Source organism: Tasmannia lanceolata, unplaced genomic scaffold (genome assembly GCF_043159265.1).
Source record: "Tasmannia lanceolata isolate RefF3 unplaced genomic scaffold, GAP_Taslan_0.1 ptg000002l, whole genome shotgun sequence".
Classification (NCBI taxonomy): Eukaryota; Viridiplantae; Streptophyta; class Magnoliopsida; order Canellales; family Winteraceae; genus Tasmannia; species Tasmannia lanceolata.
In genome coordinates this window covers 26,877,959-26,888,462 of record NW_027518679.1, presented here as the reverse complement: position 1 = coordinate 26,888,462, position 10,504 = coordinate 26,877,959, and the positions used below count along the sequence as shown (strand labels likewise).

The 10,504-nt window shown below is 39.5% G+C and overlaps 1 pseudogene across 3 annotated transcripts; it reads left to right on the top strand.

The window, feature by feature from the left end:
* The first annotated feature begins 555 nt into the window (after window positions 1-555).
* On the top strand, window positions 556-7,720 carry LOC143849613 (putative galacturonosyltransferase-like 7 pseudogene; annotated as a pseudogene). 3 transcript variants are annotated; one of them, XR_013235761.1, is made up of 2 exons: window positions 556-2,350; window positions 7,348-7,720. The product of XR_013235761.1 is annotated as a putative galacturonosyltransferase-like 7 pseudogene, transcript variant X2 (transcript). The 3 variants fall into 3 exon arrangements; XR_013235791.1 differs by lacking the exon at window positions 7,348-7,720 and adding an exon at window positions 5,293-5,473; XR_013235739.1 differs by lacking the exon at window positions 7,348-7,720 and adding an exon at window positions 2,447-2,528.
* The last annotated feature ends 2,784 nt before the right edge of the window (window positions 7,721-10,504 follow it).

The window sequence follows — 10,504 nt, the reverse complement described above, 5'->3', positions numbered from 1 at the left end:
ACCCCTCACCAACCCCCACAACGATTTGATATTCTAACACCTACCATCACCCATTATCCTAAACAACAAATGGGTCCATGGTGGATCTTCAGTGACAAAAGGATGACACTAACCACGTACAAGGTAAGTAGACCTATGACATCAGATCGACGGTCCAAATTGAAATTGATCTAGGACACTCAGATGGATTGGTCCAATTTCAAATTGATAGTGACCCAAACTCAAAATAGGATCCGAAAAAAAACACTTCAAACAAAACAAAGACTTCATTGGATGTGATTCCTAGTAGATCCACTGACAGAGAAGCTTAAATAGACGGGTGTCAATATCAAAACGAGATGCTACGGAGCTTAAGATAATTTTTTTTTATCTCTTAAAAGCTTGTCATTTACTACACTTACTACCAAAGATTCAAAATTACGAACATCGTCCTCCGTTCGAAAGGTAGCATAGTTAGTCTCCTGAGGGCATTTTAGTCATTTTACCTAAGAGGGAGCCACCTGTCATTTGTGAAGAGACAGGACAGCTTGCCCATTTTACTTTCCTTCTTCCACAAAGCTCTGTGGCTTTTGGGTTGGGGGGAATGGATTTTTATTCCTCATTAAGAAGCCCTTCTTTCTAGTTTTGGCAATCGATTTTTAAAATTAAAAAAAAAAAAAAATCCCTTTTTTTATTTGTATTATTAATCCTCGTCCGTGGATTTCTATGGTGGAAAAGGAAAAGAAAAGGGAGGAAATTGAGTTTTTCCTTTTCCGCTGATAGAAAGCACAGCGAGAGAGAGAGAGAGAGAGAGAGAGAGAGGCAAGGAGTGCGGCGCACGTTAGCCGGAAAGGGCGGGGAAGAAGAAGTAGAAGATGAGTGAGGCGCACCTTAGAAGGAACCAGTAGCGGCGCAGGTTAGGAGGCAACAGTTCTTGATTTGTTCGAGGTTTCTCCTCTCTCTGCGGCAAGGATTTTCTTCTCCTTGATTTCGATTCTCCACTTGCTTTCTCTCTCCAAGATCGCTTCACATCAAAGCAATCCGAGTTCTGAAAAAAAGATAAGAGAGAGAGAGAGAGAGAGAGAGAGAGAGAGAGAGATTGATTAAGCGAATCGGACCGTTCATTTTTCTTTTGTAATGCTGGCAGACTTCAAAGGAACCCTAGCCTTCCTATTCCTCTCTCTCTCCTCACGATTTTACGATCTGCTCGATCTCCAAAGGAAGAAGAGAAAGAGAAAAACCTGGAGCTACAGAGGAAAAAAAATGCTCTGGATCATGAGATTTTCTGGCTTTTTTTCCGCAGCAATGGTGATGATCATCCTCTCACCTTCTCTACAATCTTTTCCTCCTGCAGAAGCCATCAGATCCTCTCATTTTGACTCTTATCTCCGATATTCCGGCCAGATTTCAACTTCCGATCCGTTTTCTTTCAGAAAATGTCAAACATTTCGTAATGCGAAAGAATGCCGCTCCGGCGACCGGAAATTCTCCGGCGAGATGAGGATCTGCGATCCAGATCTCGTTCATATCGCGATCACGCTAGATCTGGACTACCTCCGTGGCTCAATCGCAGCCGTTCATTCGATTCTCCAGCATTCTCTCTGTCCAGAAAATATCTTCTTCCATTTTCTAGTCTCAGAAACTGATCTCGAAACCCTAGTTCGATCAACATTTCCAAAACTTAAATTCAAGGTGTATTTTTTCGATCCAGAGATTGTACGAGGCCTGATCTCATCATCTGTTAGACAAGCTTTAGAACAGCCTCTGAATTACGCTAGAAATTACATGGCTGATATTCTCGAGCCGTGTGTAAAGAGAGTAATCTATTTGGACTCAGATCTAGTACTCGTTGATGATATTTCTAAGCTATGGAGTACAAATCTCGGTTCTAAAACCCTAGGAGCACCGGAATATTGCCACGCGAATTTCACGAAGTATTTCACGGAGAGATTCTGGTCGTCCGATCGGTTTTCCGGCACATTTTCTCGCCGGAATCCTTGTTATTTTAACACAGGGGTAATGGTAATAGATTTGGTGAAATGGAGAAGGTTTGGCTTTACGAAAAAGATCGAACGGTGGATGGAGATTCAGAAGAACGGTCGGATTTACGAGCTGGGATCTTTACCACCGTTTCTCTTAGTTTTTGCTGGACACGTGGCGCCTATCGAGCATAGGTGGAATCAACATGGTTTGGGTGGGGATAATGTGAAGGGCAGCTGTCGGGATTTACATCATGGTCCGGTCAGTTTACTTCATTGGAGTGGGAGTGGGAAGCCATGGCTTAGGATTGATACGAAGAGTCCTTGCCCTCTTGATGCTTTGTGGGCCCCTTATGACCTGTACGGACTGTCTCCTTGACCGCTCCCTTCCGGTAATTTTTTTTTTTTTTTGCTTCCCGTTTTTTGTTCTACGTTTTTTGTTCTGCTTTGTTGGGTTCCCAATTTTTCTATCTTTTCTTTCTTTTCAGGCGATTGTATTCTATTCTATTATTCGTGCCTTTGGAAATAAGAGGAAAAGAAAAAAAAAAATAATTCATTTTGTTCCCTTTAGCTGACGAAATTGCCCTTTTAGTGATGATTGTTACTGTCTAAAGGTGAAGGGCATTGTGGTCAAATAGTGTTATGCTTTTTCCCAATCTCTGCCCTTCTGTTGGATGCTCTGTGTTCAACATATCTAGGCTGGCAAAAGGAACCCCCTTGAAAATTGACGAAATTACCCTTGTATTGATGAATGGTAGGTCTAAAGGTGTAGGGCATTGTGGTCAAATAGTGTTATGCTTTTTCCCAAACTCTGCCCTTCTGTTGGATGCTCTGTGTTCAACATATCTAGGCTGGCAAAGGGAACCCCTTGGAAATTGACGAAATTACCCTTGTAGTGATGAATGGTAGGTCTAAAGGTGTAGGGCATTGTGGTCAAATAGTGTTATATGGTTTGCCTTTGAAATGGCAATAGTCACACAGCTCTGACAGTTGGCTCTTGGATTCCCTCATCAGTGTCATCTCTCATCTTCAGTCCACCCAGATTTTTTGTTATGGGTCTATTTACCAAAATGTCCTCAAAATAAATTCTTCTTCAAGAATGTATTCTTTCCTTGCTGATGATATTTTGGGCATTTTAGGTAATTTAACCCCCCTTCAAAATTGACTAAACTGCCCTTTTAGTGATGATAGATAGGTCTGAAGTTGTAGGGCATTGTGGTCAAATGATGCTATGCTCTTCCTTGAAAAGACAATAAGCCAATAATAATAGGTCTGACAGCTGGGTCTTGGATTCCCATATTAGTGTCATCTCATTTTCAGCCTTCCAATTTCTTGTTCATTGTCTATTTACCAAAATGTCTTCAAAATCACTTCTTCCCCTCTAGAATGCATTCTTTCAGTGCTGATGGCATGTTGAGCATCATAGGGTAATTTTGCACCAAAATGGCAATAGTTGGTTCTTGGATTCCCATATCAGTGCCATCTTATATTCAGTCTCCCCAGCTTTTTCTTCAGTCTATTTACCAAAATGTCCTCAAAATCACTTCTCAAGAATGAATTCTTTCCTTGATGATGTCATTTTGGGCATCATAGGGTAAATTTACCCGCTTCAAAATTGACGAAATTGCCCTTCTAGTGGTGATAGGTAGGTCTAAAGTTGAAAGGGCATTTTGGTCATCCCCCCCTGAAATGGGAATAGCTACAGCTGGTTCTTGGATTCCCATGAGCGTCATCCCATTTTCAGTCGCCCAGCTTTTTCGATCAGTCTATTTACTAAAATGACCTCGGAATTACTTCTTCGCATAAGAATGCATTCTTTCCTTTCTTATGGCATTTTGGGCATTATAGGTTAATTTTAGCCTACTGTGTGTGGCCAGCGAGAGAGATGTTTTTGGCGGCAGATTCTAACAAAAAATCGAAATTCTGTTTTCATTGGCCCCAACGGTGGACATGTGAACTACCACCCCTTTTGTCTTCTAGCGTGTTTAGGTGGGGCCCATTCCCCCATCCCTTTCTCTTAATCATTTTTAATTAATTAATCACTATTAATATTCTCACTGACGTGTGTTTACATTTTTTCTTTATTCTATTGCTCGTGGGTGGACCCTACTTCTCATTGTTGTTTACAGAAAGTATAGAGTGGGGGACCATATCCCCCCCTCTTACACGTGGCAATTTCCTCCCAATAATTTTGTGGGGTCCCCAATTTTTCTTTCTATTATCTGATGACTCAGCAATTGATATTCTGTTTTTTTCCTATATGTCATTACCTCTTCTTTTATAGCTGAGAGAGACTGCTTATCTTTCAGTATTTCTTGTCTTATGTACATGCTTTTTGGTTGTCCACATTTTATGTAATTCTATTTGTGAGGTTAGGTTTAATGTCGGGGACAAATCATATCAGATAAGCTATTGTATTAGTTTGCTCCTTGCATTCTACTAATATTAGAGGGCAGGAGAGAACTTTCTAGCTGGCTTAGAAGAGTCATTAGTAGGAATGAATAAGACCCAATTTCCAAATCCTATCTCTTATCAATCAATGATTCAATATGCTATGATTCTTGCAGTGTTAGGTATGGTTTCAAAACTCCCTCGTGTCATCGTGGACTCTCCCCGTTGACTCCCTTTTACCATTACTGTTTTTTTGCCCGAGTCTGTGTTTTGCACTACAGAGTCTAGCTTGCTTAGAAGAGTCATTGTAGGAATGAATGAGACCCAATTTCTCAATCCTATCTCCATCAATCAACGATTCAATATACTGTGATTCTTGCAGTGTTAGGTATGGTTTCTAAACTCCCTCGTGTCAACGTGGACTCCCCTGAGTCGACTCCCTTTTACCATAACTGTGGTTTTGCCCGAGTCTGCGTTTTGCACTACAAAGTCAATCGAAACTCTTTCGACTCTCCCGAGTTGTTACCTCATTAACCGAGTACTACGATACGTGCCGAGTCAACTAGGATTTGCTTTGGCTGCGTTTTGAAACGCAGGTGTTAGGTTTCACATTGTAGCTTACCTATGCCTGTGACCGCAACACTTTCGGATTTGGGCCATTCATTTTTTTGTCCAATGCTGTGACCGAGTCGAGTCCATTGACACCCATGTACTGAAAAATGCAATTTGGGTTCAATTTGGGCATTTGTAGTTTGCAATTTATGTATGTTGAAAGTAAGATTTTGTGCAAGATCAAACTTTTCTAGTTTTATTGTAGCTGGTTGTGGGCCCCAAACCGACCACAATCTAAAACTAATAGTGCCCAAGTGTTAGAATAGGATGAAGTTATATAGATTAGCAACTTAGGTTTTGCTTAGAATACTTTCCTTTCATAATTATCCAGGTTTCACTCTATATTCATCCAAAGGTACCCATGAGGACTATCTATCATGCCCGTGACTACTATGAAGCTTCAACCAAGTACTATTTATTTTTTTCTCATTGATTCTATCTACCAAATTGTACAAAGAAAGATTACTTTTAGACACTGAAAACATTCTAAAGACGGATTAACTGCTACAATAGCCACAATTTCTTTTCTGTAATGGCACTTTATAGTAACTTTGATCTCTATTCACCTTGTGGGTTAGAGTTTGGAGAGATTCTAAGGTTTTGCCACCATCATTTCTCTTTAGCCTCTGTTTACTAATGGTTGAAAGCAATTTAAAGGCTTCTATAATTTCAGTGGAAGAGAAAAAGGCTTTTGGAAATAGCACATGTGAAGAGCAAAAAGAGAGATTGGCATTCTCCACCCTTTACAGCTAGAAAAAAACAGGGATGGGTGACCTTTTCCTTGGCAATTTGTCCATTAAAAATGCACAAAGTTTCCTTTTTGGTAGAAAAAAGCAATGATTTTTATGTTGGGATTTGTAAAGTAAGTGGAATCACAAAAAACAAATGAGGAGGATTGAGGCAAGGGCTATGGGAAAGAGCGAAGAGGACGGCCTTATTGTCCTTACCAAATATTGAGTGAGTGGCAGTTGGGGCACGTTGCCTAGAGATGCATCGGATCCGTTTAATAGATGGGTCCCATTAAAAAAAAGTATTAATTATATGGGCCCACTAGAAAATAATAGCCTTAATCTGATGTCACTTTGTTTTACACCTTTTTTGTGAGGTGATAAATTTGCCCTCTTTTTTTCTACTTTCGCCCCTTTTTTTACCGGTTTTAGCTCATTACCGGTCACGACCAGTGACATATCCCTTGTTGGAGCCATGGTTCTAAATTTCGGTTTTGGTCCCAATTTCGGCCTTGGCCGAAACTGAAATTTCAGCTGAAATCCGGTTATAGAATGAAAAGTAATATCTTATTATATCTGAAATTTTGGCCGAAATTTGGTAAACCTGAAATTTTGGCTCCAAAATTTCCGAAATTTGGTAAACCCGAAATTTCGGACTGAAATTTTGGATTTAGGCTGAAATTTAAAACCATGGTTGGAGCTGACTGCAGGTGAAGAAAATGGTGAGCAGGGACAAGCAGAAAAGAAGGTTAAGGCCCTTCTCTGTCCACCACTTTCTTCTTCTACTGAGGATTCTCTAGCTAGGGTTTCAGCAACGGCGGTGTCGAGCGAGATTTTGGAGTATGGTGTTTGGAGCTAGTTAGTGTTTCCGTTTTTAAGTTTGAAGTGGTAGATTATGGAGGGAGACTTCGTGGAGTTTGGGCTTCTTAATCTATGGGTATCGTTGTGGGTGAGGTTTCGGGAAGCTTGGGCTTTTTCTATGGTATGTTGGTTTTTGGTCTTTGGAGTTCGCTAGAACTGGTAGGGTTTCGGATTACCGGGTCTTTGTTGTGAGGATTGTTACTTGCCCCAGATGGGTCCCTTCGAAGTGGAATAGATCTGATCATTGGGTTACTTGGATGATAGATTAGGTAGGTAACATAGATTAGGCAACTAGGATTGATTTCGATACTATTCAAAATTAGGTTAATCTTTATTTAGCTATTTTCATTCTCATCACAATATCTTTCAGTATTTAACTTGTGTTCTTCTATAAACTCTCATTAGCTTCTTTGTAATTCAAAGAAGAATTCTGTCTCCAAGATTATGTATTTGATCACGAAGAAGGAGGATTGATCCTCCCCTCGAAGTGGGTCAAGAGATTGATCTTCCTATTATGAACTGATTTGGGTTTGTAACAATTTGTTGCGTACCTAGATGGGTTCCACTAGAGTAGAATATATCAGATTTTCCAAGATTTGATCATTGTTGGATTACTTGGATGGTAGATTAGGCATGTAGCACAAATTAGGCAACTAGGATTGATTTGGATACTTTTTTTTTGGAAATGGCAGGATTGATTTGGAAACTAGTTAAGATTATGTTAATCTTTTTTTAGTTATTTAGTTCTATAAACTCTCATTAGCTTCTATGTAATTTAATGAAGAATTTTATCCCAGACATTGTATTTTTGCACACAAAGAGGACTGACCCTTTCATCAAGTGTGACGAGAGGCTGACCCCCTTGCGAGAAGATCAATTCCATTGCGAACCAATTCGGGTTCGTAACAAGGATTCAGTGGATGAATTCAAGTGTGAGATTGTTTCATTTTTATCTCGAAGTATCATACTTCCTACAAGAGGGGAATAGGGGAAATAATCCTTAACTTTAGTTGCATCTAATTCACAAGTAGTGGGTGTAACTGTACATGCTCTTTTAAATACGTGTAGGTGTGATTCTTGAGATACTTGTGACTCATGAGTCTCTCTCACTGGTCGTCCATTTTCTGGACTTGGGACCTTGACCCTTTTTAGTGGAGGATCAAATGGCTAAAAAAACATTCTACAACGTTATATTCATTTTCCATGTGAAGTACCTCCCAAATCAAATCAAAATTTACTCTCTTTTCATGTACTCCACATGTACCTATGAGAATATTAATTGAAATTTGTACAGAATTTATACGGAGCTCCCTGACTATTAGATATGAAGTAGCCTTCTGAGCCCTTATGCTTAGATCAATGGAATCACCGATGTTAATTTGGTATATCAACGACTACCAGAGAATAACCCACGAACCATTTGATTTTATTCGAACAATTGCCAAATTATGACTCCTTGATGAGAGTTATATCTTTACTTAGCGTTGATCCCCTTTGGAAATCCCATTTAACACCCCTAAGCATCTCGGCAACGTCAATGTGAGCCACGCCTAATGAAAAGACATTTCAAACTGTATCGGGACCTCAACATATCCCATATGTATGTGAATACCATATATCTCCTATCTATGAAAACAAAGCACGCAGAATGCGTAGTTCATGCTGCTAAGTTTTTGTGGATCCAAGTGACTATTAGGCCGTGTTTGGCTGCCATGAATTTTTTTTCCCATGAAACATAGATTTATCAAGTTGTGAGAGGGGGCAGAGGCATGATTGAAAAGAAGGTGAGAAGTGCCATAAAAATAACGAAAAAAAACTATACTCAAATTGAGTTTTTCTTTCCTTATTTTTAAGCCTCTTGGCACCATCTCCGCACTCATGCCCTCTCAATTCTCTCCCTCTCCCACTTTTCTTATTCCCCTCTCTCTTTCACAATGAATGATGAGTGCACATTCCTTTAGATAGAGAGTCACCTGCTAGAGAATGGGAGAACATGACAAGGATTGGAACTGTATCTACATCAACTTACTGGGTAATGGATCTAGTTACAGAGATGGAAGGTGTTAGGCAAGTGTTCAAACTTTACTTAAGAATGTCTACACCCATTATTCATCTATGTTTGTATACAATCTACAACTCTTTCTTAATTTTCTATAAAAAAAATAACGAAGTGCTTTAGGGGTGATTGCGCGCATCCATAGGGATTAGTCCCACGCTAAAATGGGTTGGGGATACCCTATGTCATAAAAAAAAAATTGAAGTGCATAGAATCGAGAAGTGGAAGACAATTGACTCATTTTGACAAGCCAATTCTACACCTGGCTAGTGCTTTGTTGCATAAGATCAAGGCAGTCAAGCTTCCTAAGATGTTAGTCCGATCAGACCCAAATCCTCCAATTCGAGGTTTGGATCCTTTAGCTCTCATTGGCCCTAGTCCAAATTTCGTAGGGAATTCCTCTAGTTCTCATTTTAGGATTCTTTTTAGAATGAAATGACTAAATATGTTTAGACAAAAAAGGGACTTCTACAGTTTTACCTGGCGAATTCTGCTTGTTACACTACAAGAGCTTTCATACTGCTTAAGATGTTAGTTACTAGATTTAGCACCCCGAGTCTTATGGGAATCTTAAGGTCTAGCATCCAAATCTTAGATTGAGTCAATCAAGCTTTTAAACATTGCTTCATCATATGTAATACACAAATGACAAATCATGGGCAATTCATTAGTTACTCAGGTTAGCCCAATTCATTGACCATTCCACCATAAATTCACAAATCTAGAAAATGCTTAGTTTAGTCATCATAAATTGTGGGAATAGAAGCCTGAGAGCGCGTGCAGGGAAAGCATTTTTCTCGTGGTTTATAATTATTGTCAGTAAGGCTCCATTTCTTTCGACGTAAAAATGAACATAAAACAAAAATTTTACATCCATAGTTTAAGACTCTGTTCCTGAGCCTAGTCTATATCCACAGCTGACGTGACTCCGTACTGACGCCTTTCCCTTTGTAGACGGCTAAGTGACTCTGTAACCTTAGCTTTTCCCCTTTGTAGAACAGCTAAGCCAGTTCCTTAGTTTCACTTACCTTCAACCAACTAAGCTATTTCATAACCAACATCTCACTATCTTCGACTAAGTTCTTCCATAACCTTAGACTCGGCTCGGCTAAGTGACTTCGTAACCTAAACGTATTTTTTTTCATACTTTCTCAGGTCTAACCTTCGCCGGGCTTTCGTCCCTTCGCCTATAGGCGGCGGCTGCCAAATGATATTTTTAGCAGAGATTCTTTTTACTGCCTGTGTTTGTATGTTGGCAGAAACCATCTTTCTTGTAGTAACCTATGCTGCTATTAAGAGTCAGAATTTGGACACGTTTGATTCGGACTTCAAATGAGATCATCATAGAGGAAATTGACTGTTAATTTTTTTTTTTTGGCTAAGAGTTTAGTGAGTTGCCTATTTAAATTGCAATTTGTGACGAATTTTTCTATTTAAGAAGCAGAGTTATGTGAGTTACACATGACTTATAAAATAAAGAAGGCATTGAGTCGAAGAGGTTGCTTAAGAATTTGAGTGTCTAGCGAAAAAAAAAGTAGTTCATTGTGACATTCATAGTGCATACCATTAAGCTAGAAATCCAACTTATCATGCATGGACAAAGAACATTTAAGTTTAGTATCACTTTGTTTTTGATACTGTGGAAGATGAACAAATCTTATTGCCAAAGATTCACACCAAAAACAATGTATAACAAACTAGTGTGACTACCCGTGCAATGCAAGAGTTGGAAGTTATTTTCACACCGAAGATAAACGCAAAGAAACTGCACATAACAAGATCAAGACCACAGTTGCTGGGCTGGGAAATGGATTCGGGAAGCGAAACGAGAAACGGAAATGGGAGGCAGCAAGAAAAAAAATAGAGGGGAAACAACAAACGGGAAAACAATAAAAATC